This window comes from Budorcas taxicolor, chromosome 20, assembly GCF_023091745.1.
Source record: "Budorcas taxicolor isolate Tak-1 chromosome 20, Takin1.1, whole genome shotgun sequence".
In the NCBI taxonomy this organism is placed as follows: Eukaryota; Metazoa; Chordata; class Mammalia; order Artiodactyla; family Bovidae; genus Budorcas; species Budorcas taxicolor.
In genome coordinates this window covers 55,625,070-55,650,192 of record NC_068929.1, presented here as the reverse complement: position 1 = coordinate 55,650,192, position 25,123 = coordinate 55,625,070, and the positions used below count along the sequence as shown (strand labels likewise).

The window sequence follows — 25,123 nt, the reverse complement described above, 5'->3', positions numbered from 1 at the left end:
ATGCCATGAACTTAGTGTTCTGAATGTTGAGTTTTAAGCCAACTTTTTCACTCTCCTCTTTCACTTTCATCAAGACTCTCTTCAGTTCTTCTTCACTTTCTGCCATAAGGGTGGTGTCATTTGCATATTTGAAGTTATTGTATTTCTTCAGGCAGTCTTGATTTCAGTTTGTGCTTCATCCAGCCCAGTGTTTCTCATGATGTATTTGCATATAAGTTAGAGAAACAGGGTAAAAATATACAGCCTTGATGTACTTCTTTCCCTATTTGGAACCAGTCTGTTGTTCCATGTCCAGTTCTAACTGCTTCTTCCTGACCTGCATACAGATTTCTCAAGAGGCAGGTCAGGTTGTCTGGTATTCCCATCTCTTTAAGAATTTTCCACAATTTGTTGTGATCCACACTGTCAAACGCTTTGGCATAGTCAATAAAGCAGAAATACATGTTTTTCTGGAACTCTCTTGCTTTTTCGATGATCCAGTGGATGTTGGCAATTTGATCTCTGGTTCTCCTGCCTTTTCTATATCCAGCTTGAACATCTGGAAGTTCACAGGTCACATACTGTTGAAGCCTGGCTTGGAGAATTTTGAGCATTACTTTGCTAGCATGTGAGATGAGGGCAATTGTGTGGTTGTCTGAGCATTCTTTGACATTGCCATTCTTTGAGATTGGATTGAAAACTGACCTTTTCCAGTCCCGTTGTCACTGCTGAGTTTTCCAAATTTGCTGGCATAATGAGTGCAGCATTTTCACAGCATCATCTTTTAGGATTTGAAATAGCTCAACTGGAATTCCATATCCTCCACTAGTTTTGTTGGTTTTGATGATTCCTAAGGCATCGCATCACTTGACTTTGCATTCCAGGTTGTCTGGCTCTATGTAAGTGATCACACTGTTGTGATTATCTGGGTCCTGAAGATCTGCTTTGTATAGTTCTGTGTATTCTTGCCACCTCTTCTTAATATCTTCTGCTTCTGTTAGGTCCATACGATTTCTGTCCTTTATTGTGCCCACCTTTGCATGAAATGTTCCCTTGGTATTTTTAATTTCATTGAAGAGATCTCTGGTCTTTCCCATTCTCTTGTTTTGCTCTATTTCTTTGCATCGATTACTAAGGAAAACTTTCTTATATCTCCTTGCTATTCTCTGGGACTCTGCATGCAGCTGGGTATATTTTTCTTTTTCTCCTTTGCCTTTTCGCTTCTCTTCTTTTTACAGCTATTTGTACGGCCTCCGCAGACAACCATCTTGCCTTTTTGCATTTCTTTTTCTTGTGGATGGTCTTGATCTCTGCCTCCTGTACAATGTCATGAACCTCAGTCTATAGCTCTTCAGGCACTCTATCAGATCTAATCACTTGAATCCATTTTTCACTTCCACTGTATAGTTGTAACGGGATTTAGGTAATACGTGAATGGTCTAGTGGTTTTCCCTACTTTCTTTAATTGAAGTTTGAATTTGGCAATAAGGAGTTCAGGATCTGAGCCACAGTCAGCTCCCGGTCTTGCTTTTGTTGACTGTATAGAGCTTCTTCATCTTTGGCTGCAAAAATATAATCAGTCTGACTATGTATTGACCATCTGGTGATGTCCATGTGTAGAGTTTCTCTTGCGTTGTTGGAAGAGCATGTTTGCTATGACCAGTGAGTTCTCTTTGCAAAACTCTATTAGCCTTCACGCTTCTTCATTTGTACTCCAAGGCCAAATCTACCTGACCAATTGTTACTTGTTACATGAAATCTGCCTCCATATAATGTAAAGAGGGGGAAAAAAGTCTGATTCTGTTTAGGTTGTAAAGGACAGTAATAAAAACAATAGAGGCGCACGCCATGCGTGCTGACCGCTCGGGACCGTGCCTGGCGAGGCCCAGAGGCCCACAGTTTGGCCAGCCATGTTCCTCTCCACGGCGCTATAGGCCCACATGGCCATCCTCGCCACCCACTGGGGAAAACATATAAGAAATCTGCATAAGACAGCTATTCAGAATGGAGCTGCTGCTGCTAAGTCACTTTAGTCGTGTCCGACTCTGTGTGACCCCATAGACGGCTAGAGGAGCCTTATTTGTGCACAGAGATACCCCTGAGAATAACCCAGAAACTCCATTTGATTTCACACCAGAAAACTATAAGAGGATAGAGGCCATTGTGAAAAACTACCCAGAAGGGTGTAAGGCAGCAGTTGTGCTTCCAGTTCTGGATTTAGCCCAGAGACAGAATGGATGGCTGCCCATCTCTGCTATGAACAAAGTTGCAGAAATTTTACAAGTACCTCCAATGAGAGTGTATGAAGTAGTAACTTTTCATACAATGTATAAATGAAAGCCTGTTGGAAAGTATCACATTCAGGTCTGCACTACCACACATTGCATGCTCCAAAACCCGAACAGCATACTGGAAGCCATTCAGAAAAAACTTGGCATAAAGTTTGGAGAGACTACACCTGACAAACTTTTCACTTTTATAGAAGTCGAATGTTTAGGGGCCTGTGTAAATGCATCAATGGTTCAAATAAGTGACAACTACTATGAGGATCTGACACCTAAAGATATTGAAGAAATTATTGATGAACTGAAGGCTGGCAAAATCCCAAAACCTGGGCCAAGGAGTGGACGCTTCTCCTGTGAGCCAGCTGGAGGTCTTACCTCTTTGACTGAACCACCAAAAGGACCTGGGTTTGGTGTGCAAGCAGGCCTTTAATTTATATTTGCTGTAAATATGTCAGTGGAGAAATAAAATATGAATCTCCTATCTAAAAAAAAAAAAAAAAAAGAAAACATTTACAGAACACTTAACCCTGTGCCAGGAAACATGCCAACCATTTTCACAAACATCATTTCACAGTTACTCACACATCACTTTGACGAGTTTCTGAAATGTTTCTATGCATTTGAAATGAGGCTTATTAGTAATTTGTCTGAAGTCATATATTAGCAAAAGAGAGACGCAGTTTTGAAACCCAGGCAGTCTTCCTTCAGAAACTGAGCCTTTTACCTTTACATGCTAGATATTATCAACTTAGTTTTATTATTAAATATGAAGATAGACAAGCTATAGCTTTCTCCCCACTGTCATTTCAGTTTGTAGGTTATTTTTATGACATACATTATTGATATCTAGGAAAGATGGAAAAGTTTTTTTTTAATTTATCTGTAGCAAATATTCTATGTGAAAAATTCTAATTAGCAAATTAATGTGCCATAGAGCAAATGTACTCTTGCATGGAAAATCCCATTGGCGAAGGAGCCTGGTAGGCTGCAGTCCATGGGGTCGTGAAGAGTTGGACACAACTGAGCGACTTCACTTTCACTTTTCACTTTCATGCATTGGATCAGGAAATGACAACCCACTCCAGTGCTCTTCCCTGGAGAATCCTAGGGACAGGGGAGCCTGGTGGGCTTCCATCTATGGGGTTGCACAGAATCGGACATGACTGAAGCGACTTAGCAGCAGCAGCAGCAGAGCAAATGTAATGTAATAAATGAATACAAATATAGGTAACGTATATTGACATTTTTAACCCTGGATTATGACTTTGTATATGGGGTAATTTTAAACTTCATTATTATGATTTTATTTTAAGCTTTCTAAAATGATTTAAAAATGTTTATTATAAAATAAAATAAAATAAAATGTTTATTATAGAAAAATTATATTGATTTCAAGAAAAGAGACAAATTGGAAAAAATCTGGGAAAATACAATATGCTTAAAAATAAAAGACTGTCAAACTTCACAAAAGTTGGTAATGAAGCCAAATTTTATAGCTTTGGAGACTAAACATTTACCATCTTTCATAACATTTTATTTTTTTTAATGTTTCTTTTTTAAACACTTTATTCTTAAAACTTAAGTGAGAAAAAAATTTATCAGAGTCAAAGATGAATGTTACTTAGATTAACTTATGTTTAGAATGATATGGTACATTATGTTTAGAAATAAGATACAATTTAACATATTTGTATGTTTTGTTTTCATAAAATGAGAAAATTATTGACTGTTATTTCTCTGGAATTTCAAGAATTTCCTTCTTGATAATTTTCCTTTATAGTAATTTTCAAAACTATTGCTGCTAATATACCATAAATTATAGAAAATTATGAGAAGAAAAGTAAAAGAAATAGTAAAATGGATTAATATGTGAACTCTATGACTGGCCTATAGTGAACTACAGACATGTTAGTGATTTTTTGTAAAATAATTCTACCAACTCTGTTATTTCTTTAAAGACTTATAGTTTTACTAGTCTTAGTAACTATGTTATTAGTATTTTAGTCTTTATGTTAAACATCGTATTTGTATTATTTTCTCTTTATGACAATGTTCTAAATATATGTTAATATTATCACTGTGTTGTTGATGGATATAATGACTTTTTAAAATTATTGGCTGAAATTAACAAAGCTGCTTGAATTGGTCACTGGTATTCACATAAATGAACCTAATTGCAATTTATATGCCTTGTTATTATATAATACTCTTTTCACATGACAAGCTTTTAAAATTTACCAAAACGCTGTTAACCAAGCATCTAAATATAGCTATATTTACATTTTAAAATTTATTTTATCATTCTTAAAATAGTTAAAACAATTTTTAGTGATGTTGTACATTTCATGATGTTTATATCAATTGATATGAGAACAGTTTTCACAATTTAACAGAATGTTTGATAAAATTATGATATCTGTTATTTTTGTTAACAAAAATTTAATTTACCTTAATTTTAAAAAGTAATCTCATGAAAGTACTTAACTAAGTTAAGACATAAAAATGAACTAAACTGTATTAGGATCAATTCTTGATTGCAGAACATACATGCATATGCTACCTTAGAGGAACAATTAGCATTTTTCAGAATGAGGCAATGAAGTGGTGATAACAAGATAGCAAAAGATAACAAGCAGTTTTTTTTTTTTTTGGTACAAAATAATATCTAAATTTCCTGAGAACATTACATAAATGAGAATATAGAAAGGCTTATACTCCTCAGACTCCTATAGCTCCTTATTGGAACTGTTGTGACTTAATCCAGCATGAAGGAGGATTTATTTGGAGAGAAAACTCTTGCTTCCCTTGAACTTAAGTGTTTTCTATCCTTACTCACCCCCACTTCACTATTCCAGAGACTCTCACTTTGTGCTTGGCTCCCCTTATAAGGTAAAAGGAACAGTAGTTTAACAAATGAACAAGCTTCTCAGCACATTTGCTGAGATTCAATTCTCTGGACATAAATGTCCAGTTTCCAGGAGCATCTTTGACAGGCTGAGTCTTTAGTTCTGTCTATGTTTCAGTTTTGTTGATCACCCATTAATGTCATGGTGAATATCCAATGGAGCCTAGCAAAGCTGAACAGTAGGGAAGAGTTTGAATGACTGACTAGCTCTGTTCAAATCATATCAATGTGTCCTTGCCTTACATAACAAGTAAAGGTTTGAATAGTCTTCAAGTACTGTGAACCATCCTAATTCAATTTTAAATTCAGTGAAATATGAGGAAATTATCTATGAAATGAAAATTCTCTGCCCTGTCTACTTTAATAAAATTTGTTAGAAATAAGTTATTCACAGTTCCTATATTAACATATTGGATTCTTTTCACACCATTGAATATATATTGTTCCTCCACATCGCACACCCTAAGTTTATAAAATATATAGTAAAACTCATGAAATTAATATACTATATTGATTTTAACCCTTTCTCAGTAACTATTAAGTTTCCATGTCCTTCCTTAACTACTAAAATTGCTTATTATTGACAACATTCCCAAGATACATACAAATAGATCTCTAATAAGAGAGTTCAGAAACTGTGGGGTCTATGACATATATTGACAGGAAAGAAAGTAAAGAATTTACCTGCAACACAGGAGACCCAGATTTGATCCCTGGGTTGGAAAGATCCCCTGGAGAAGGGAATGGCCACTCACTCAAGTATTCTTGCCTAGAAATTACCAGGGACAGAGGAGCCTGGCGGGCTACAGTTCATGGAGTCACAATGAGTTGGACGTGACTGAGGGACTAACACACACACATATGATGTATATTAGTTTCCTTGTCTTGGCATGTCCTTTTTTAGTAAATTAATGACAGAGTATAGCTTCTGGAGATGTTAATCTCTGATGTTGTTGAAGCGTGGACCTAACAAGAAATTACACCTCTCAACCCAAAATGTGCTTGTTGTAACATGTGCATAATTGTAAAAATTTGGATTTATTGGGTGGTCTGGAGTTGGAGTGAACAGTTGACTAGAAAGGAGCAAGTATGGCCTTCTGTGGTGGAATAACTGAGAAATTATGTATTAGTCTATATGGTATAATCTACAGAAAGAGAGCAGAGCAGAGTAACTAGAGCACATACTCTGCCTGCAACCAGACAGATGATTCAGAGCAAGCTCTAGTATTTATTCAGATTCTGCTCCATAATTTCCTACTGTCTCAGCCTCTGGAACTGTAGTCTCTTCCCTCTCAACTCGGTCAAGTGAGGGCTCTGCTCACATTCTTCTGCTTCTGAAAATTGTTCCAGGCAGAAAGTTTGAGTGCTTGTAGCGCTAATGATGTTTACTTCCTTTCTCCCAGGGAGTATCATCTCATGTTCTCATTGTTTTGAAATCAATAGTCTTTCCCAGTTTGCCAAATGTTTGAAGTCAAAAGTTAAGTCTATTCTTTTTTATTACAGTGTGGCTTGAAGAGAAATTCTCTTATTTACTTAAATTTCTCTCTCCCCATTTGCAATCTAGCCTACCTAAACTTATAAGAAAACAAATTTATTTCTCTCATTCATTTATGTTAACCTCTTTTGTAATCTTGCTAATGTTGCCTTTGCCAGTCCCCAGGATTGATTAATTTGAAAAATGTAAACCATATTTTCTATCATAGTGCTCTGATTTCACTTGTCATAATATCTTACCTCTAGATCTCTTACTGATCACTGATCATGAACTGTAGTCTCCTGAAGTCGGCATGCCTTCCTTCTTTCATTTCCTCCTTCATCTTTCTGTGACTATCATGCAAGCAAGTCAAACTCAACAGTCCAAAATAAAATTCTTCAAAGTTCTTCATTAAATCAATTTTATAGTGGTTTTTACTTTATTAAATGGCACCAAAATCTATCCTAAACATCTTTATCTTTCGAACATCTATTTACATACCATTTCCAGTCACCTTTACCTCCTAGATGATTTTGGGTTCTATATTAACAGTCTGTGCAAACTGTCACAATTCTAGGTTAGTTATCCATCCTCACTTGAACAATTACAATGACATCTTAAACTGTGTCCTGTCTGCTTCCAATCTACACTTCCATCAAGATTTAAAATTTATTTTTAAATATAAATCATACTTTATTACCTGTTCAGTGAAAACTCTTAACAGATTCCCTTCCTGTCCTTAGGAAAGGGAAGCTATTTAACATTTGTCATTTGAACCCTGTCAACATCTCTCACATTGGTTACTCAGCCTTCCAAATGTTGACAGAAATAACCAACTAAAAATATAATAGAAATTAAGAAATGTTTTATTCCAGCCAGATTGAGGTCTATAACCTGGAAGACAGTCTCTCAGATAGCTGTGAGGAACTTCTCTGTAGAAGCATAGTTTTTGGCATAGTTTTATATCTTGTCATAACAAAAGAAGCATGGCAGGGGTACATTCCTTCAATGCTTAAGGGGGAAAAAACAGAATTATATGTACACAGTGGGTCAGTATGGCTTTGGCTCTGAGAATTGAGTCTTACCATAGATGGAATACTAGCAATTTCATCCCAGAAATGGATGCATTTATCACTATCTTCAGAATAGAAATCCTTACTTCTGGACAGTACATCCTTTAATGGTTAAAGGAGATTTAAAGTGTATACCTGATAGGCTACAGTATAGGCTCTTCTAGTTAGCATATATGTTTGATGTATGGCAAAACCAATACAATATTGTAAAGTAATTAACCTCCAGTTAAAATAAATAAATTTATATTAAAAAAATAAATTCAATCATGTATTAGCCAAATGACTTCTTACGTTAATGGAGAATGAATGGCAACCCACTCTAGTACTCATGCCTGGGAAATCCCATGGACAGAAGGGTCTGGCAAGCTATAGTCCATGGGGTTGAAAAGTGTAGAATGCTATTTAGCAATTAAACAACAACAATATACCTTAATAGGCAGAATTTTCTTTCCTTATTTCCAAGTTTTGATTGCAGACCTTCTGATATAAAGATTTGATGATTAGTATATTTGCCCCTCGGTACCAGGGTGGTACTGCCTGCCTGTAGTGGGTTCATTGTGTCCCTCAGTGACAAGCTTTCTCATATATATGTATATTTTTTTTCTTAGTTATCCACATTGGGGGTGGAACTAATCAGATATAGTGAACAAACACAAGAAAACATTTTATATGTTGACATTTTATATGCTGACAAGAAAACATTTCATAGGCTACACATGTTATCAATTATATCACATTGTTGAACAAACATTGCAAATGTGTTTTTAGCAATAGTTTTAAAGAAAGCAGTGATACATGTCATGAATAGATTGATAACTAGGAAAAGAATAGTAATACATACTATGAAAATGATAAGCATCTGTAAAACAGTGTGGGAAAAAAGTGCTAGAGAGGAGTCAACTAAATAGATCACTTAAAGAGTTATTTTCCCTTATATCTTATAACCAATTTATCTTTGGGGAATTTTTTTCTAGGTATGTCTCCACTTCTCCAGAGGCACTGATATAAGAGCAATAAGTATTGTGAGCAGGAACAAACATTTCCTGTTTAACCAATAGAAAATATAAGGCAACCCTGTTATCTGATACTTCTTGGGCTAAGGTATTTAGATATGCTTGTTCTGACATGATTTGTGCAGTCCTTGACTCTTTGGCTGATGATAGCTGATAGATTTCTGATCATATACTCATGCACTAAGAACCAAAATTCACAGAACACTTTGCAACCAAGTGTCTTGATATCCCACTAACATGGATTTATTGACTTTGTAATAAAGAGAGAAAGGGATTCATCTATTTCTTTACATATAGACAATGAGGTAACATAATGTCCCAATAAGCATAAACCTTCTATATGCCAGATATTAAGACAATTTATGTGCCCATCCTTCAGAAACTGGGTCAATTACAATATTAAAACAAAACCTGGAGGACACAAGTGATTCCTCCCAGAGTGCTCTCATTGAAAGTCTCATTAATTAGGAGTTTTGTAAACACAATGTTAAACCATAAATCATTTTCTTGCAGGCTTTCTAAAAGTCATCTGTATTGTATTTAACATATAGGAGTTACCAGAATAGTTTACTGCTATTTTTATCTTTAAGACATTTGTTAAGCAAGTGATGCAACAAGGGGGCCTTGGGGTGTGCTTAATCTTCGAAGTATTGAGGACAGTATCAAACAAAGGATGGATCCATTAATATGTTGAAGAAACTGAACATGAAAGATTAGGCTAGACCGAGGTCTCTCTAGTTGAGTGGTAATTTTAGGAACACCTGAAAAGTTGGTGACAGGAATTATGAAGGGATTTATGTCAGTTTTTATTGACTGGGGAATTTGATGACAGATCCAAACAATCAGTTAGATAGCCATAGTTTGTGACATATTTACTAGATAATTTTATGTCCATAATGGTCATTAATAGCTTAGAGTAAAGCAATAATTTTCAATTTAAAAACAATAACTCAATTTTCATAGGGAGGCAAATATTTAGTAAGTAGTTCATCTGAATTACCAGGATGGTCTTACAGTCCTGGTTTGGTTCTTGTGTCAGCTGTCTACCACTGTTGTCTTCTTCTCCTCCTGGTATTGGTGTTGTTTCTTCTCTGTTTGAACACTGATTTAAGTTTAAAGTCAGCAATTTTCTCTGCAGACCAGTCTAATGCAAAGACACTTTTAAAAATAAGAGATGTGAACCCATGAGTCTGTGCCTTTTAATTTGGCAGTGCATGGATTATTTAACAATACCTAATAAGATCCTTTCCAATGTGGCTGCAAAATAATCTTTTATTTGACATATTTTCTAATAAACAAAATCTCCATATTGTAAATCATGATCCTTAAGGCCTTTGTTTCTGGGAAGTTCACCAAGAAATGAATTAACTACCAACTTTTTTCATTTCTTTTAAGTGCCTCAATAAGACCCTGACAATGTAATGTATCTCCCTTGAGTAAGATTGGTTCAAATATTCTCTCATCTAATTACATAGGGTGTCCTGTTAATATTTCAGAAGGAGACAGCTGATGTTACCAAAAGGCACAGGCCTAAATTTAAGAAGCACTAGCAGAAGAGCTTTTGCCCATGAGAGATTAAATACTTCTGAAGGTTTTGCCAATTGAGTTTTGACAGTGCCATTAATTCTTTCCACCAGTCCTGAAGATGGGGTGTAATAAGTTCACTGAAAATACTGCATTATTGGCCATATGTCACAAATATATTTAATTATTTGTCCTGCAAAATAATTTCCCTGGTAACTGTGTAATTTGGAAGGAATTCCCCAAACAAGAATTATCCTTTCAAATAGCAATTTAACCTTATAGCCGTTCCTCTGCTGTAAGGAAAAACTTTACCTCAGTGTGAAAGTATACAGATTGTTACCAAAATATATTTATACTCTTGAGACAGTGGCGTTTGGACAAAGTCCAACTGCTGTATCTCAAAGAGTGCCTTAGGAAGGAAAAAGTGGCCTTGTGACCCATTCAGTGATTTTCCAGGATTATATTTAGGGCACATAGTAAGACAAGCATATACTTTATGAGCCATCATGGGAGAAAGTTTCCAAACATATAGTTTTCCCCATATAGCCATTTTCTCAAGTGCCCGTTGAGTTAAAGATTGCACATACTGGGGTAATGGTTGAACTCCAACAGGCACTATAATTTTTTATCTGTTTTGTTTGTTTTATCATTTCCAAAATATATATATATATATATATATATATGTAATATATATATATATATATATATATATATATATATATATATATATATATATATATGTAATATATATATATATGTGATGGGATCAAAATTTCCTCTTCTTGTTGCCCTATTTGTTTCTCTTCTTCAGTGGCAATTTCCTGAACCTGCAGATGGAAATCTTCCACTGAGTTGGCAAGGTTAACAGAAAGCAGTGGCCATTCTCAAGGCTAGACAGAATGGGTATTTAAAGCTCCCTATTTGGCTACATCATCAATAAGCTGATTTCCTTTAGTTCCATACTGCCAGATTTGGAATGCCCTAGTATTTTAATAATTGCCAGAAGTTTTGGTATATAATACTTAATAACCTGGCAACCTGTTTTCCATTTTTTAATAAGCTGTCCTGAAGAGGTTAAAACTTTTTGTCTCCATAGTATTCCAAAGTTGTCTGCAATTTAAAGGCGTAATGACTGTCACATTTGATATATGATCTTTAGCTGGTTGATGAGTTCAAGTCAGAACTATTAATTCAACTTGTGCTGACTCTGTTTTTGGTTAAAAAAAAAAAGAACTTTCACTTATGTTCATTGTGGTTGTTACTGCGTATATATCCATATATATCTTAGTAATATCCCCAATCATTTTTTAAGTAGGACCAATCTGTAAACCAAAGCAGACTAACATTATCAATAGATTTGTATTGTAAATTATTCCTTGGAGTAAGAAGATAATTGTTAGTAAAATGCAGTTGTAGTCATTTCCTTTCCATGGTTCTGGAAGCAAAGTTTCAGGGTTGAGGCTATTTTTGTGACATACAATAATGATAAAACTAACTAAATTTATGATTGATGACATTAAACTAGAATATATTTACATTTTAGCAATGTCAAATGATCTGTACGACATATGTTAATATCATTTACCCATACGATATGAGCTTCCCTGGTGGCTCAGAGGGCAAAAAAGACCCGGGTTCAATCCTGGGTTGGGAAAATCCCCTGGAGAAGAGAATGGCCACCCAGTCCAGTATTCAAGCCTGGAGAATTTCATGAACAGAGGAGCCTGGTGGGCTACAGTCCCTGGGGTCACAAAGAGTTGGGCATGACTGAGCAACTACACACACACACACACACACACACCACTCCATCCCACCCACCCCCATACAATATAATCTGAGAAGACTTAGCATCACTCATTTGACATTGCTTCCCATGTAATTTAACATAGCAAATAAGCCTAATTAAGTTTAATTTCTATCTTGGATATGCTTTAGGTGCTCTTGAGGAAGTTTTTCAAAGACATCAAAAGGTTTCAGAAACACTTTGCTAAGTAGGAAAATAAATCAGTATAAAACAATACTTATTCACTTAACCAAAGTGACAATAAATGATTTGAAGGGCAAAAAATAAAGTTGCAACAGACTACTAAAAAACTAAAGCAACTTTTCAGTCTGATATCAATAGCAGATAGATGTTTCAAGAAAACGTTGTCACCTAACAGAATATCTAATCCAAGTTTTGCACAAGCTTACTACTAATACCAAAATTCACTTAATTAAATCTATCCCAACATTAGTCAGTCCCATGTGTGTGTGCTAAGTCACTTCAGTCATTTCCTACTCTGTGTGACCCTATGGACTGTAGCCCTCCAGGATCCTCTGTCCATCGGGATTCTCTAGTCAAGAATATTGGAGTGGGTTGCCATGCCCTGCTCCAGAGGATCTTCCCAGACCAGAGGTCAAATCCATGTCTCCTGCATCAGCAGGAAGATTCTTTACCACTGAGCCAACAGGAACGTCCACCTGTAAATATATACGTATTTAATTAAACCAATAAAATATTAACTTGTTTTCACTCATTAAAGATTAATCTAAAATCATCTGATCCTTTACAAAATTCAGGTTCATTTTGATTACGTTTATAAATACATAATTTTTAAACACTTATTTTAAGTAAATTAAAATTTTCTCTTTTACAAATTAATTCTTCTAAGACCATCTGAAGGCAAAGAGGTATCATATTTCTAATATACACACATGCATGTAAACAGACACAACCAAAGAACTTATAGCCTTATTTTAAAACTTAGTCATAAATCAGGCTACAATGTAAACTCACTGGTTTGTAAATAAAAGCTGGAATAAGTTAAATTTATTATCTTTAGTTTAAAGACACCTCTTATCCTACCCCTCTGTTTTTCAGTTTTAGATTTTACTGATTGAGCAAAGGCTGTAGTCTCAGGCAATATTGTCTGTGTTTACAGTTCAAGGACATAATAAAATTACAACCTTAAGTTTTCTCCTAGGAGTATATTTGTTCCCTTAGGGTAAGAATGTTGAAAGGATCAAGTCAGTTTTTATTTATCCCTAGTTTGTATGTTGCAGAAATCAGTTTGAGAATGTCTCAGTTTCTCCTGCTAGGTTTTAGAAACCATACTGGTGGCTCAGAGCAATGGGTGACCAGTCCTTATGTGCGTATGTCCCAGGATCCAGGATGAGCCATACATTACTTACAGTGTCATGATGAGATTCCAATTCTCAGACATTTTTTCTTGGTTCCTGGTCACCCTAGAACACCTTGTGACTGGTAATGTCCCTTCTTTTCATAACTGAATAGATTAAGTCTCTTCTTTGCACCCAAACATTTTGTTCGGCCCATAATTATATAAATTTTTCCAATCTTAAGCGAGATTTTTAAAAGTCAACCAATCCAGTTTACTCCAAAATTTCTTTTTGGTCTTTTCTGCTTTGAAATTCTTCCAAGTCCCTGCCTAGGAATGTCTTCCTATGTCCCTTTTACCTAGGAAAAGTCAGAGTATCCCCTTAAGACTCCAAGTCTTAAGATAACAGCTCAAATAAAACTCACAGGCCATCTACTTAAGATAATGAGGTCCTGATTTCAGAAGAAATTTACCAAAGCACCTGGAGTGCTGTTAAGCTCAGAGGGCAGAGTGGATGCTCCAGGGACTGATGCTTAGAGCAGGGCACCAGTCCAAAGCAGACTTCAGGTGAACTTGTTAGGTTTCTTTGACATACTGCAAACTACATCAAACAATGCTGATGCCCTGTCCTCCCCACCCCCACCTTTCTAGCAGCAGGCTTGTGGACTCTTTTTAAAAAACTAATGTTTAAATGATTAAACATTAGTCAATGTTTTGACTAATTTTGGTCCACCTTCTTTGAGTCCCTGAGGTGATAGAAATAATAATAAAAAAATCTTTAATAAGAATGAAGGAGAATTTTATTTGAGTGAAACTGAGGAATATAGTCTGGGATATAACCACTCAGATAGCTCTGAGGAACTACTCTGGAGAAGTATGATTTTCAACACAGTTTATATCTTGTTAGAACAAAGAACATCACGTATAACAGGAGTGCATTTTTCAAGTTTTCAACAAAAGAAGAAAGAAAGAAAGACAGGGTAGCATGTACACAGTGATCAGTAAGACCTTGGTACCTGAGAAGGAAGCCTTATCATGAAGATGTACTAACCCTGGGATTCCCAGGATGGAGGTTTATCTGTATCTTCAAAATACACACTCTTTACTTCTGTACAACATATCCTTTTCTTTAATGGTTAAAATAAGTATGCAATGAGTGATTGATAGGCCATAAGACAGACTTTAAGATGACAGGCACTGAGAGAGGGCATCAGAGGGCAGACAAATGGAAACCACAATCATAGACAACTAGCCAATCTGGTCACAGGCACCACAGGCTTGTCTAAGTCAATGAAATTAAGCTATGCCATGTGGGGCCACCCAAGAGAGGTGGGTCATAATGGAGAGGTCTGACAGAATGTGGTCCACTGGAGAAGGGAATGGCAAACCACTTCAGTATTCTTGCCTTGAGAACCCCATGAATAGCATGAAAGGGCAAAAAGATAGGACATTGAAAGATGAACTCCACAGGTCGGTAGGTGCCCAATATTCTACTGGTGATCAGTGGAGAAATAACTCCAGAAAGAATCAAGGGATGAAGCCAAAGTAAAAAAAAAACACCCAGTTGTGGATGTCACTGGTGATAGAAGCAATGTTCGATGCTGTAAAGAGCAATATTGCATAGGAACTGGAATGTTAGGTCTATGAATCAAGGCAAATTGGAGGTGGTCAAGCAGGATATGGCAACAGTGAACATCAACATTCTAGGGATCAGCGAAGGGATGGACTGGAATGGGTGAATTTAACTCAGTTCAGTTCAGTCGCTCAGTCGTGTCCGACTCTTTGCGACCCCATGAATCGCAGCATGCCAGGCCTCCCTGTTCATCACCAACTCCCGGAGTTCACTCAGACTCACGTCCATTGAGTCCGTGATGGCATCCAACCATCTCATCCTCGGTCGTCCCCTTCTCCTCCTGCCCCCAATCCCTCCCAGCATCAGAGTTTTTTCCAATGAGTCAACTCTTCTCATGAGGTGGCCAAAGTACTGGAGTTTCAGCTTTAGCATCATTCCTTCCAAAGAAATCCCAGGGTTGATCTCCTTCGGAATGGTCTGGTTGGATCTCCTTGCAGTCCAAGGGACTCTCAAGAGTCTTCTCCAACACCAAAGTTCAAGAGCATCAATTCTTCAGCGCTCAGCCTTCTTCACAGTCCAACTCTCACATCCATACATGACGACTGGAAAAACCATAGCCTTGACTAGACGGATCTTAGTCGGCAAAGTAATGTCTCTGCTTTTGAATATACTATCTAGGTTGGTCATAACTTTTCTTCCAAGGAGTAAGCATTTTTTTAATTTCATGGCTGCAATCACCATCTGCAGTGATTATGGAGCCCCAAAAAATAAAGTCTGACACTGTTTCCACTGTTTCCCCATCTATTTCCCATGAAGTGATGGGACCGGATGCCATGATCTTAGTTTTCTGAATGTTGAGCTTTAAGCCAAGTTTTTCACTCTTCTCTTTCACTTTCATCAAGAGGCTCTTTAGCTCCTCTTCATTTTCTGCCGTAAGGGTGGTGTCATCTGCATATCTGAGGTTATTGATATTTCTCCCGGCAATCTTGATTCCAGCTTGTGTTTCTTCCAGTCCAGCGTTTCTCATGATGTACTCTTCATATAAGTTAAATAAGCAGGGTGACAATATACAGCCTTGACGTACTCGTTTTCCTATTTGGAACCAGTCTGTTGTTCCATGTCCAGTTCTAACTGTTGCTTCCTGACCTGCATACAGGTTTCTCAAGAGGCAGGTCAGGTGGTCTGTTACTCGCATCTCTCAGAATTTTCTACAGTTTATTGTGATCCACACAGTCAAAGGCTTTGGCATAATCAATAAAGCAGAAATAGATGTTTTTTTGGGAACTCTCTTCCTTTTTCCATGATCCAGCGTATGTTGGCAATTTGATCTCTGGTTCCTCTGTCTTTTCTAAAACCAGCTTGAACATCAGGAAGTTCACGGTTCATGTATTGCTGAATTATCGCTTGGATAATTTTGCGCATTACTTTACTAGCATGTGAGATGAGTGCAATTGTGCGGTAGTTTGAGCATTCTTTTGCATTTCCTTTCTTTGGAATTGGAATGAAAACTGATCTTTTCCAGTCCTGTGGCCAGTACTGAGTGTTCCAAATTTGCTGGCATATTGAGTGCAGCACTTTCACAGCACCATCTTTCAGGATTTGAAACAGCTCAACTGGAATTCCACTACCTCCACTAGCTTTGTTCATAGTGATGCTTTCTAAGGCCCACTTGACTTCACTTTCCAAGATGTCTGGCTCTAGATGAGTGATCACATCATCATGATTATCTGGGTCGTGAAGATCTTTTTTGTACAATTCCTCTGTGTATTCTTTCCACCTCTTCTTAATATCTTCTGCTTCTGTTAGGTCCATACCCTTTCTGTCCTTTTTTGAGCCCATCCTTGCATGAAATGTTCCCTTGGTATCTCTAATTTTCTTGAAGAGAACTCTAGTCTTTCCCATTCTGTTGTTTTCCTCTGTTTCTTTGCATTGATCACTGAAGAAGGTCTTCTTATCTCTTCTTGCTATTCTTTGGAACTCTGCATTCAGATGCTTATATCTTTCCTTTTCTCCTTTGCTCCTCACCTCTCTTCTTTTCACAGCTATTTGTAAGGCCTCCCTAGACAGCCATTTTGCTTTTTTGCATTTCTTTTCCATGGGGATGGTATTGATCCCTGTCTCCTGTACAATGTCACGAACGTCATTCCATAGTTCATCAGGCACTCTATCTATCAGATCTAGGCCCTTAAATCTATTTCTCAGTTCCACTGTATAATCATAAGGGATTTGATTTAGGTCATACCTGAATGGTCTAGCGGTTTTCCCTACTTTCTTCAATTTCAGTCTGAATTTGGTAATAAGGAGTTCATGATCTGAGCCACAGTCAGCTCCTGGTCTCGTTTTTGTTGACTGTATAGAGCGTCTCCATCTTTGGCTGCATAGAATATAATCAATCTGATTTTGGTGTTGACCATCTGGTGATGTCCATGTGTAGAATCTTCTCCTGTGTTGTTGGAAGAGGGTGTTTGCTATGACCAGTGCATTTTCTTGACAAAACTCTATTAGTCTTTGCCCTGCTTCATTCTGCATTCCAAGGCAAAATTTGCCTGTTACTCCAGGTGTTTCTTAACTTCCTACTTTTGCATTCCAGTCCCCTATAATGAAAAGGACATCTTTTTTTGGGTGTTAGTTCTAAAAGGTCTTGTAGGTCTTCATAGATCTGTTCAACTTCAGCTTCTTCTGCATTACCGGTTGGGGCATAGACTTGGATAACTGTGATATTGAATGGTTTGCCTTGGAGATGAACAGAGATCATTCTGTCATTTTTGAGATTGCATCCAAGTACTGCATTTCAGACTCTTTCGTTGACCATAATGGCTACTCCATTTCTTCTAAGGGATTCCTGCCCGCAGTAGTAGATATAATGGTCATCTGAGTTAAATTCACCCATTCCAGTCCATTTTAATTCACTGATTCCTAGGATGTTGACATTCACCCTTGCCATCTCTTTTTTGACCACTTCCAATTTGCCTTGATTCATGGACCTGAAATTCCAGGTTCCTATGCAATATTGCTCTTTACAGCATCGGATCTTGCTTCTATCACCAGACACATCCACAACTGGGTATTGGTTTTGCTTTCTCTCCATCTCTTCATTCTTTCGGGAGTTATTTCTCCACTGACCTCCAGTAGCATATTGGGCACCTAATGACCTGGGGAGTTCCTCTTTTGGTATCCTATCATTTTGCCTTTTCATACTGTTCATGGGGTTCTCAAGGCAAAATACTGAAGTGGCTTGTCATTCCCTTCTCCAGTGGACCACGCTCTGTCAGACCTCTCCACCTTGACCCACCCGTCTTGGGTGTCCCCACGGGCATGGCTTGGTTTCATTGAGTTAGCCAAGGCTGTGGTCCTAGTGTGATTAGATTGCCTGGTTTTCTGTGAGTATGGTTTCAGTGTGTCTGCCCTCTGATGCCCTCTTGCAATACCTACCATCTTACTTGGGTTTCTCTTACCTTGGGCGTGGGATATCTCTTCACGGCTGCTCCAACAAAGCACAGCCACTGCTCCTTACCTTGGAAGATGGGTATCTCCTTACCGCCACCATTCCAGACCTTCAACGTGGGATAGCTCCTCTAGGCTCTCCTGCACCTGAGCAGGCATGGCTCCTTGGGATGCTCCTTCCAGCCACCGGCCCTGGCCTCGGGCATGTGTGGCTCCTCCCAGCTGCCTCCCTTGGCCTCGGGCTCGGGGTGGCTCCTCAGGGTTACCGCCCCTGACCTTGGGCGCGAGGTGGCTTCTCCTGGCCGCCCCTGACCTCGGACGCAGGATTTAACTCAGATGACCATTATATCTACTACTGTGGGCAGGAATCCCTTAGAAGAAATGGAGTAGCCATCATGGTCAACAAAAGAGTCTGAAATTCAATACTTGGATTCAATCTCAAAAGTGACAGAATGATCTTTGTTCATGTCCAAGGCAAGCCATTCAATATCATGGTAATCCAAGTCTATGCCCCAACCAGTAATGCTGAAGAAGCTGAACAGTTCTATGTAGACATACAAGACCTTCTAGAACTAACACTCCAAAAAAGATATCCTTTTCATTATAGGGGACTGGAATGCAAAGGTAGGAAGTCAAGAAACACCTGGAGTAACAGGCAAATTTGGCCTTGAAGTAAGGAATGAAGTAGGGTAAAGGCTAATAAAGTTCTGCCAAGAGAACACACTGGTCATAGCAAACACCCTCTTCCAATAACACAAGAGAAGACTTTACACATGGACATCACCAGATGATCAACAGTGAAATCAAACTGATTATGTTCTATGCAGCCAAAGATGGAGAAGCTCTATAAGTCAGCAGAAACAAGACTGGGAGCTGACTGTGGCTCAGATCATGAACACCTTATTGCCAGATTCAGACTGGAATTGAAGAAAGTGGAGAAAACCCCTACACCATTTAGGTATGACCTAAATCAAATCCCTTATGACTGTACAGTGGAAATGAGAAATAGATACAAGGGACTAGATCTGACAGAGTACCTGATGAACTATGGATGGAGGTTCATGACATTGCACAGGAGACAGGAATCAAGACCATCCCCAAGAAAAAGAAATACAAAAAAGCAAAATGGCTGTCTAAGGAGGCGTTACAAATAGCTGTGAAATGAAGGGAGGCGAAAAGCAAAGGAGAAAAGGAAAGACATACCCATTTGAATGCAGAGTCCCAAAGAATAGCAAGGATAGATAAGAAAGCCTTCCTCAGTGATCAATGCAAAGAAGTAGAGGAAAACAACAGAATGGGAAAGACTAGAGAACTCTTCAAGAAAATTAGATATACCAAGGGAATATTTCATGCAAAGATAGGCTCAATAAAGGACAGAAATGGTATGGACCTAACAGAAGCAGAAGATATTAAGAAGAGGTGGCAACGTGTACGCCAATGTTCATTGCAGCACTGTTTATAATAGCCAGGACATGGAAACAACCTAGATGTCCATCAGCAGATGAATGGATAAGAAAGCTGTGGTACATATACACAATGGAGTATTACTCAGCCATTAAAAAGAATTCATTTGAATCAGTTCTAATGAGGTGGATGAAACTGGAGCCTATTATACAGAGTGAAGTAAGCCAGAAAGAAAAATACCAATACAGTATACTAATGCATATATATGCAATTTAGAAAGATGGTAACAATAACCCTGTATGCGAGACAGCAAAAGAGACAAAGATGTGTGGAACAGGCTTTTGGACTCTGTGGGAGGGGGAAAGGGTGGGATGATTTGGGAGAATGGCATTGAAACATGTATAATACCATATATGAAACAGATCGCCAGTCCAGGTTTGATGCATGATACTGGATGCTTGGGACTGGTGCACTAGGATGACCCAGAAGGATGGTACAGTGAGGGGGGTTCAGGATGGGGAACATGTGTATACCTGTGGTGGATTCATGTTGATGTATGGCAAAACAAATACAATATTGTAAAGTAATTAACCTCCAATTAAAATAAATAAATAAAGAAGAGGTGGCAAGAAAACACAGAAGAAGTGTACAAAAAAGATCTTCAGGACCCAGATAATAGCGATGGTGTGATCATTCACCTAGAGCCAGACATCTTGGAATGTGTAGTCAAGGGGGCCTTAGAAAGCATCACTACAAACAAAGCTAGTGGAGGTAGTGGAATTCCAGTTGAGCTATTTCAAATCCTGAAAGATGGTGCTGTGAAAGTGCTGCACTCAATATGCCAGAAAATTTGGAAAATTCAGCAGTGGCCACAGGATTGAGAAAGGTCAGTTTTCATTCCAATCCCAAAGAAAGGCAATGCCAAAGAATACTCAAACTACTGCACAATTGCACTCATCTCACATGCTAGTAAAGTAATGCTCAAAAATCTCCAAGCGATAATTCAGCAATACATGAACCGTGAACTTCCTGATGTTCAAGCTGGTTTTAGAAAAGGCAGAGGAACCAGAGATCAAATTGCCAACATCAGTTGGATCATGGAAAAAGGAAGAGAGTTCCAGAAAAAACATCTATTTCTGCTTTATTGACTACGCCAAAACCTTTGACTTTGTGGATCAAAATAAACTTTGGAAAATTCTTAAAGAGATGGCAATTCCAGACCACCTGACCTGCCTGTTGAGAAATCTTTATGCAGGTCAGGAAGCTACAGTTAGAACTGGACGTGAAACAACAGACTGGTTCCAAATACAAAAACGAGTACGTCAAGGCTGTATATTGTCACCCTGCTTATTTAACTGATATGCAGTGTACATCATGAGAAATGCTGGGCTGGATGAAGAACAAGCTGGAATCAAGATTGTTGGGAGAAACATCAATAATCTCAGATATGCAGATGACACCACCCTTATGGCAGAAAGTGAAGAAGAACTAAAGAGCTTCTTGATGAAAGTGAAAGAGGAGAGTGAAAAAGTTGGCTTAAAGCTCAACATTCAGAAAACTAAGATCCTGGCATCCAGTCCCATCACTTCATGGAAAATGGATGGGAAACAGTGGAAACAGTGGCCTGACTTTGTTTTTCTGGGCTCCATAATCACTGCAGATGGTGATTGCAGCCATGAAATTAAAAGGCACTTACTTCTTGAAAGGAAAGTTATCACCAACCTAGACAGAATATTAAAAAGCAGAGAGATTACTTTGTCAAGAAAGGCCCGTCTAGTCAAGGCGATGGTTTTTCCAGTGGTCATGTATGGATGTGAGAGTTGGACTGTGAAGAAGGCTGAGTGCCGAAGAATTGATGCTTTTGAACTGTGGTGCTGGAGAAGACTCTTGAGAGTCCCTTGGACTGCAAGGAGATCCAACCAGTCCATCCTAATGGAGATCAGTCCTGGGTTTTCATTGGTAGGACTGATGCTGAAGCTGAAACTTCAATAATTTGTCTACCTGATGCGAAGAGCTGACTCATTTGAAAAGACCCTGATGCTGGGAAAGATTGAGGGCAGGAAGAGAAGGGGACGACAGAAGATGATATGGTTGGATGGCATCACCGGCTCAATGGACATGGGTTTGGGTGCACTCCGGGTGTTGGTGATGGAGAGGGAGGCCTCCGTGCTGCGGTTCATTGAGTCACAAAGAGTCAGACATGACTGAGTGACTGAACTGAACTGAAGACAGACTGTGCTAGTTAGCGTAAAGTTCAACCCAAGCCATGTATAAGCCAAACAACCTCAATATGTGAAAATTTCTTTCATCACTACTAACCTTATTTTATTCTGATTAGTCACCGTTCAGTTCAGTTCAGTTCCGTCACTCAGTCATGTCCAACTCTTTGCGACCCCATGAATCGCAGCACGCCAGGCCTCCTTGTCCATCACCATCTCCCGGAGTTCACTCAGACTCACGTCCATCGAGTCAGTGATGCCATCCAGTCATCTCATTCTGGGTCGACCCCTTCTCCTCCTGCCCCCAATCCCTCCCAGCATCAGAGTCTTTTCCAATGAGTCAACTCTTCGCATGAGGTGGCCAAAGTACTGGAGCTTCACCTTTAGCATCATTCCTTCCAAAGAACACCCAGGGCTGATCTACTTCAGAGTGGACTGGTTGGATCTCCTTGCAGTCCAAGGGACTCTCAAGAGTCTTCTCCAACACCACAGTTCAAAGGCATCAATTCTTCGGTGCTCAGCGTTCTTCACAGTCCAACTCTCACGTCCGTACATGACCACAGGAAAAACCATAGCCTTGACTAGACGGACCTTAGTCGGCAAAGTAATGTCTCTGCTTTTGAATATACTATCTAGGTTGGTCATAACTTTTCTTCCAAGGAGTAAGCATCTTTTAATTTCATGGCTGCAATCACCATCTGCAGTGATTTTGGAGCCCCCCAAAATAAAGTCTGACACTGTTTCTACTGTTTCCCCATCTATTTCCCATGAAGTGATGGGACCAGATGCCATGATCTTTGTTTTCTGAATGTTGAGCTTTAAGCCAACTTTTTCACTCTCCTCTTCCAATTTCATCAAGAGGTTTTTTATCTCCTCTTCCCTTTCTGCCATAAGGGTGGTGTCATCTGCATATCTGAGGTTATTGATATTTCTCCTGGCAATCTTAATTACAGCTTGTGTTTCTTCCAGTCCAGCGTTTCTCATGCTATACTCTACATAGAAGTTAAATAAGCAGGGTGACAATATAGAGCCTTCACGTACTCGTTTTCCTATTTGGAACCAGTCTGTTGTTCCATGTCCAGTTCTAACTGTTGCTTCCTGACCTGCATATAGATTTCTCAAGAGGCAGGTCAGGTGGTCTGGTATTCCCATCTCTTTCTGAATTTCCAAGTAGCATATGTTAAACTTTGGCATCTATGGAATACCATATTGTTATGTTATAGAGAACACATAGATAGGCAGTTTTGTGAATAAAGAACAGACCACTTAAGAAATGCCAAATCCTGAGGCTCATTTGGTCAAATATTAACATTCTTTGAAGTTGGAATTTATTACTCTATTTATTATTTATTATTTATTTATTATTTATTATTTATTACTCTGTGTCTTGGATCGCTTCACTCAAATTGATGTGGACTTATTCTTGGTTTTTGCAAGAAAGAAACCTTTGAATACAAATATTACCTGTTTTCTCCTAATCTTGGAAACTTATAGTTGATGAGGCTTCTACTTACCTTTGAGACATTAATTTTTTTTTATCTCCATGCTTATCCATCTTTATCTTAAAGGCCAAGAGATAATTTAGCTTCTTCTGTAACTTCCAAAACTAATGAGAATTTGCGAATTTTATTCATGTCTGCCACTACTTCAATTTGCTTTTTCTTTCCATAAATGTTGATTGGGTGTTTTCTATCTACCACGCATTATGATAGGTGTTGGAAAGAGAACAATAGAAGGCTAATTTTGTAATGTCTTTAAGTATGCATTTGAAGAGTGAAATATGTAATAAATAAAAATATAGTTTTACAAATAATAAAAAGTTCAATGTAGAAAAATAAGGCAAATAAAAATTTAGATAAGGTGGAAAGTTTGGAGTAGTCTCTGAAGATTTTAGATGTATGTGAAAACCAGTCACTACATGTCTTGTATTTAACTATGTCAACATGATTCTCTCTTTTTCTCTCTTTCTTCCCACTTAAATTTCTCTATACAACAGTTAAATACAACCTACGCCTGACTGTAATCCTTTCATTTTCCTTTTAAGCATTTCTTTGAGTAGTAATTCTGAAAAAAAAGTGTAATGAGATTTCTCCTAGATTAAGAATTTCTTTTTATTTCCCATTTCTGAAGAATGGCCCTAATTGCTTCGTAATTCATTAAGTTTCTGCCATGAGGGATATCTCACAAAGAAGTGAGAAGTCCAGAGCTTTTGCTCCATGTCAGACAAGAATGACTCTTGGGAAAATAATTTTATTTACATTTATTACTGAACATTGTGATAAACTATTGCACTTATTTTGCAAATATCAGTTTATCAGCATAATTGTTTGTATCTTTTCTTTACCCAACTCTCATGTAAGTATACACATATATATGTTTTAGAAAAGAAAAGAAAAAAACATGCTGTAATATCTCTAACATCCTATGATACAACATCTAACATTCACTTGGACGTGATCTGTATAATCTGTTGAACCAATATTTTTTAAAAGTCACAAAAAGTAGGAATTAGGAAAGGAAAACAGCTATTGAAAATCACAAATGGAAGCAGAAAATTAACATTTATATTACTCTCTGTGTTCCAAAAAGCATCCGTAAGACTTGTCCTACTTTAATTATTTTTCTTAGTGTTTTACTACTCTCCACGTGGTTACAAAAACATTCTATTCAGTTTATCTTTCGCAAAACACAAAGAGATTCTAGGTGTTAAATAATTCACCATGAAGCTTGGAGCTCACAGCTGTATTACCAGAAGCCTAGCCAAAAACCAATATGGTTGTTTTTGAAATCAGAAATCACTCTTATTGGTTCTCCTCTAGCACATAGAGCTCAGCATTTAGAGAGGTTCCTGTGACACAGATTGATATGTTAAAATGCATATTTTACTATTGAATAGTCTTATCCTATTACAGCAGGATTTTTGCTAAGCGAAATGGAAAAATTGGAGACTATCTCCTAATTATATCTAATGGCTTTGGTGGGGGAGAGTAGCTCTCAAAAGCAGCACAGCCTTTTGGAGGGAAACTTTCTCAGCATATTTGTTGGTAGACTTCTGCCTCCTTGATTAACAGTGTTAAACATTTCATGAAGACCAAAACAGATAAGGAAGAAATGTGGCCAATGTATATG

General features: G+C 37.9%; 1 pseudogene; it reads left to right on the top strand.

The window, feature by feature from the left end:
• Positions 1-1,889: 1,889 nt before the first annotated feature.
• Positions 1,890-2,752, top strand: LOC128066169 (NADH dehydrogenase [ubiquinone] flavoprotein 2, mitochondrial-like; annotated as a pseudogene).
• Positions 2,753-25,123: the final 22,371 nt, after the last annotated feature.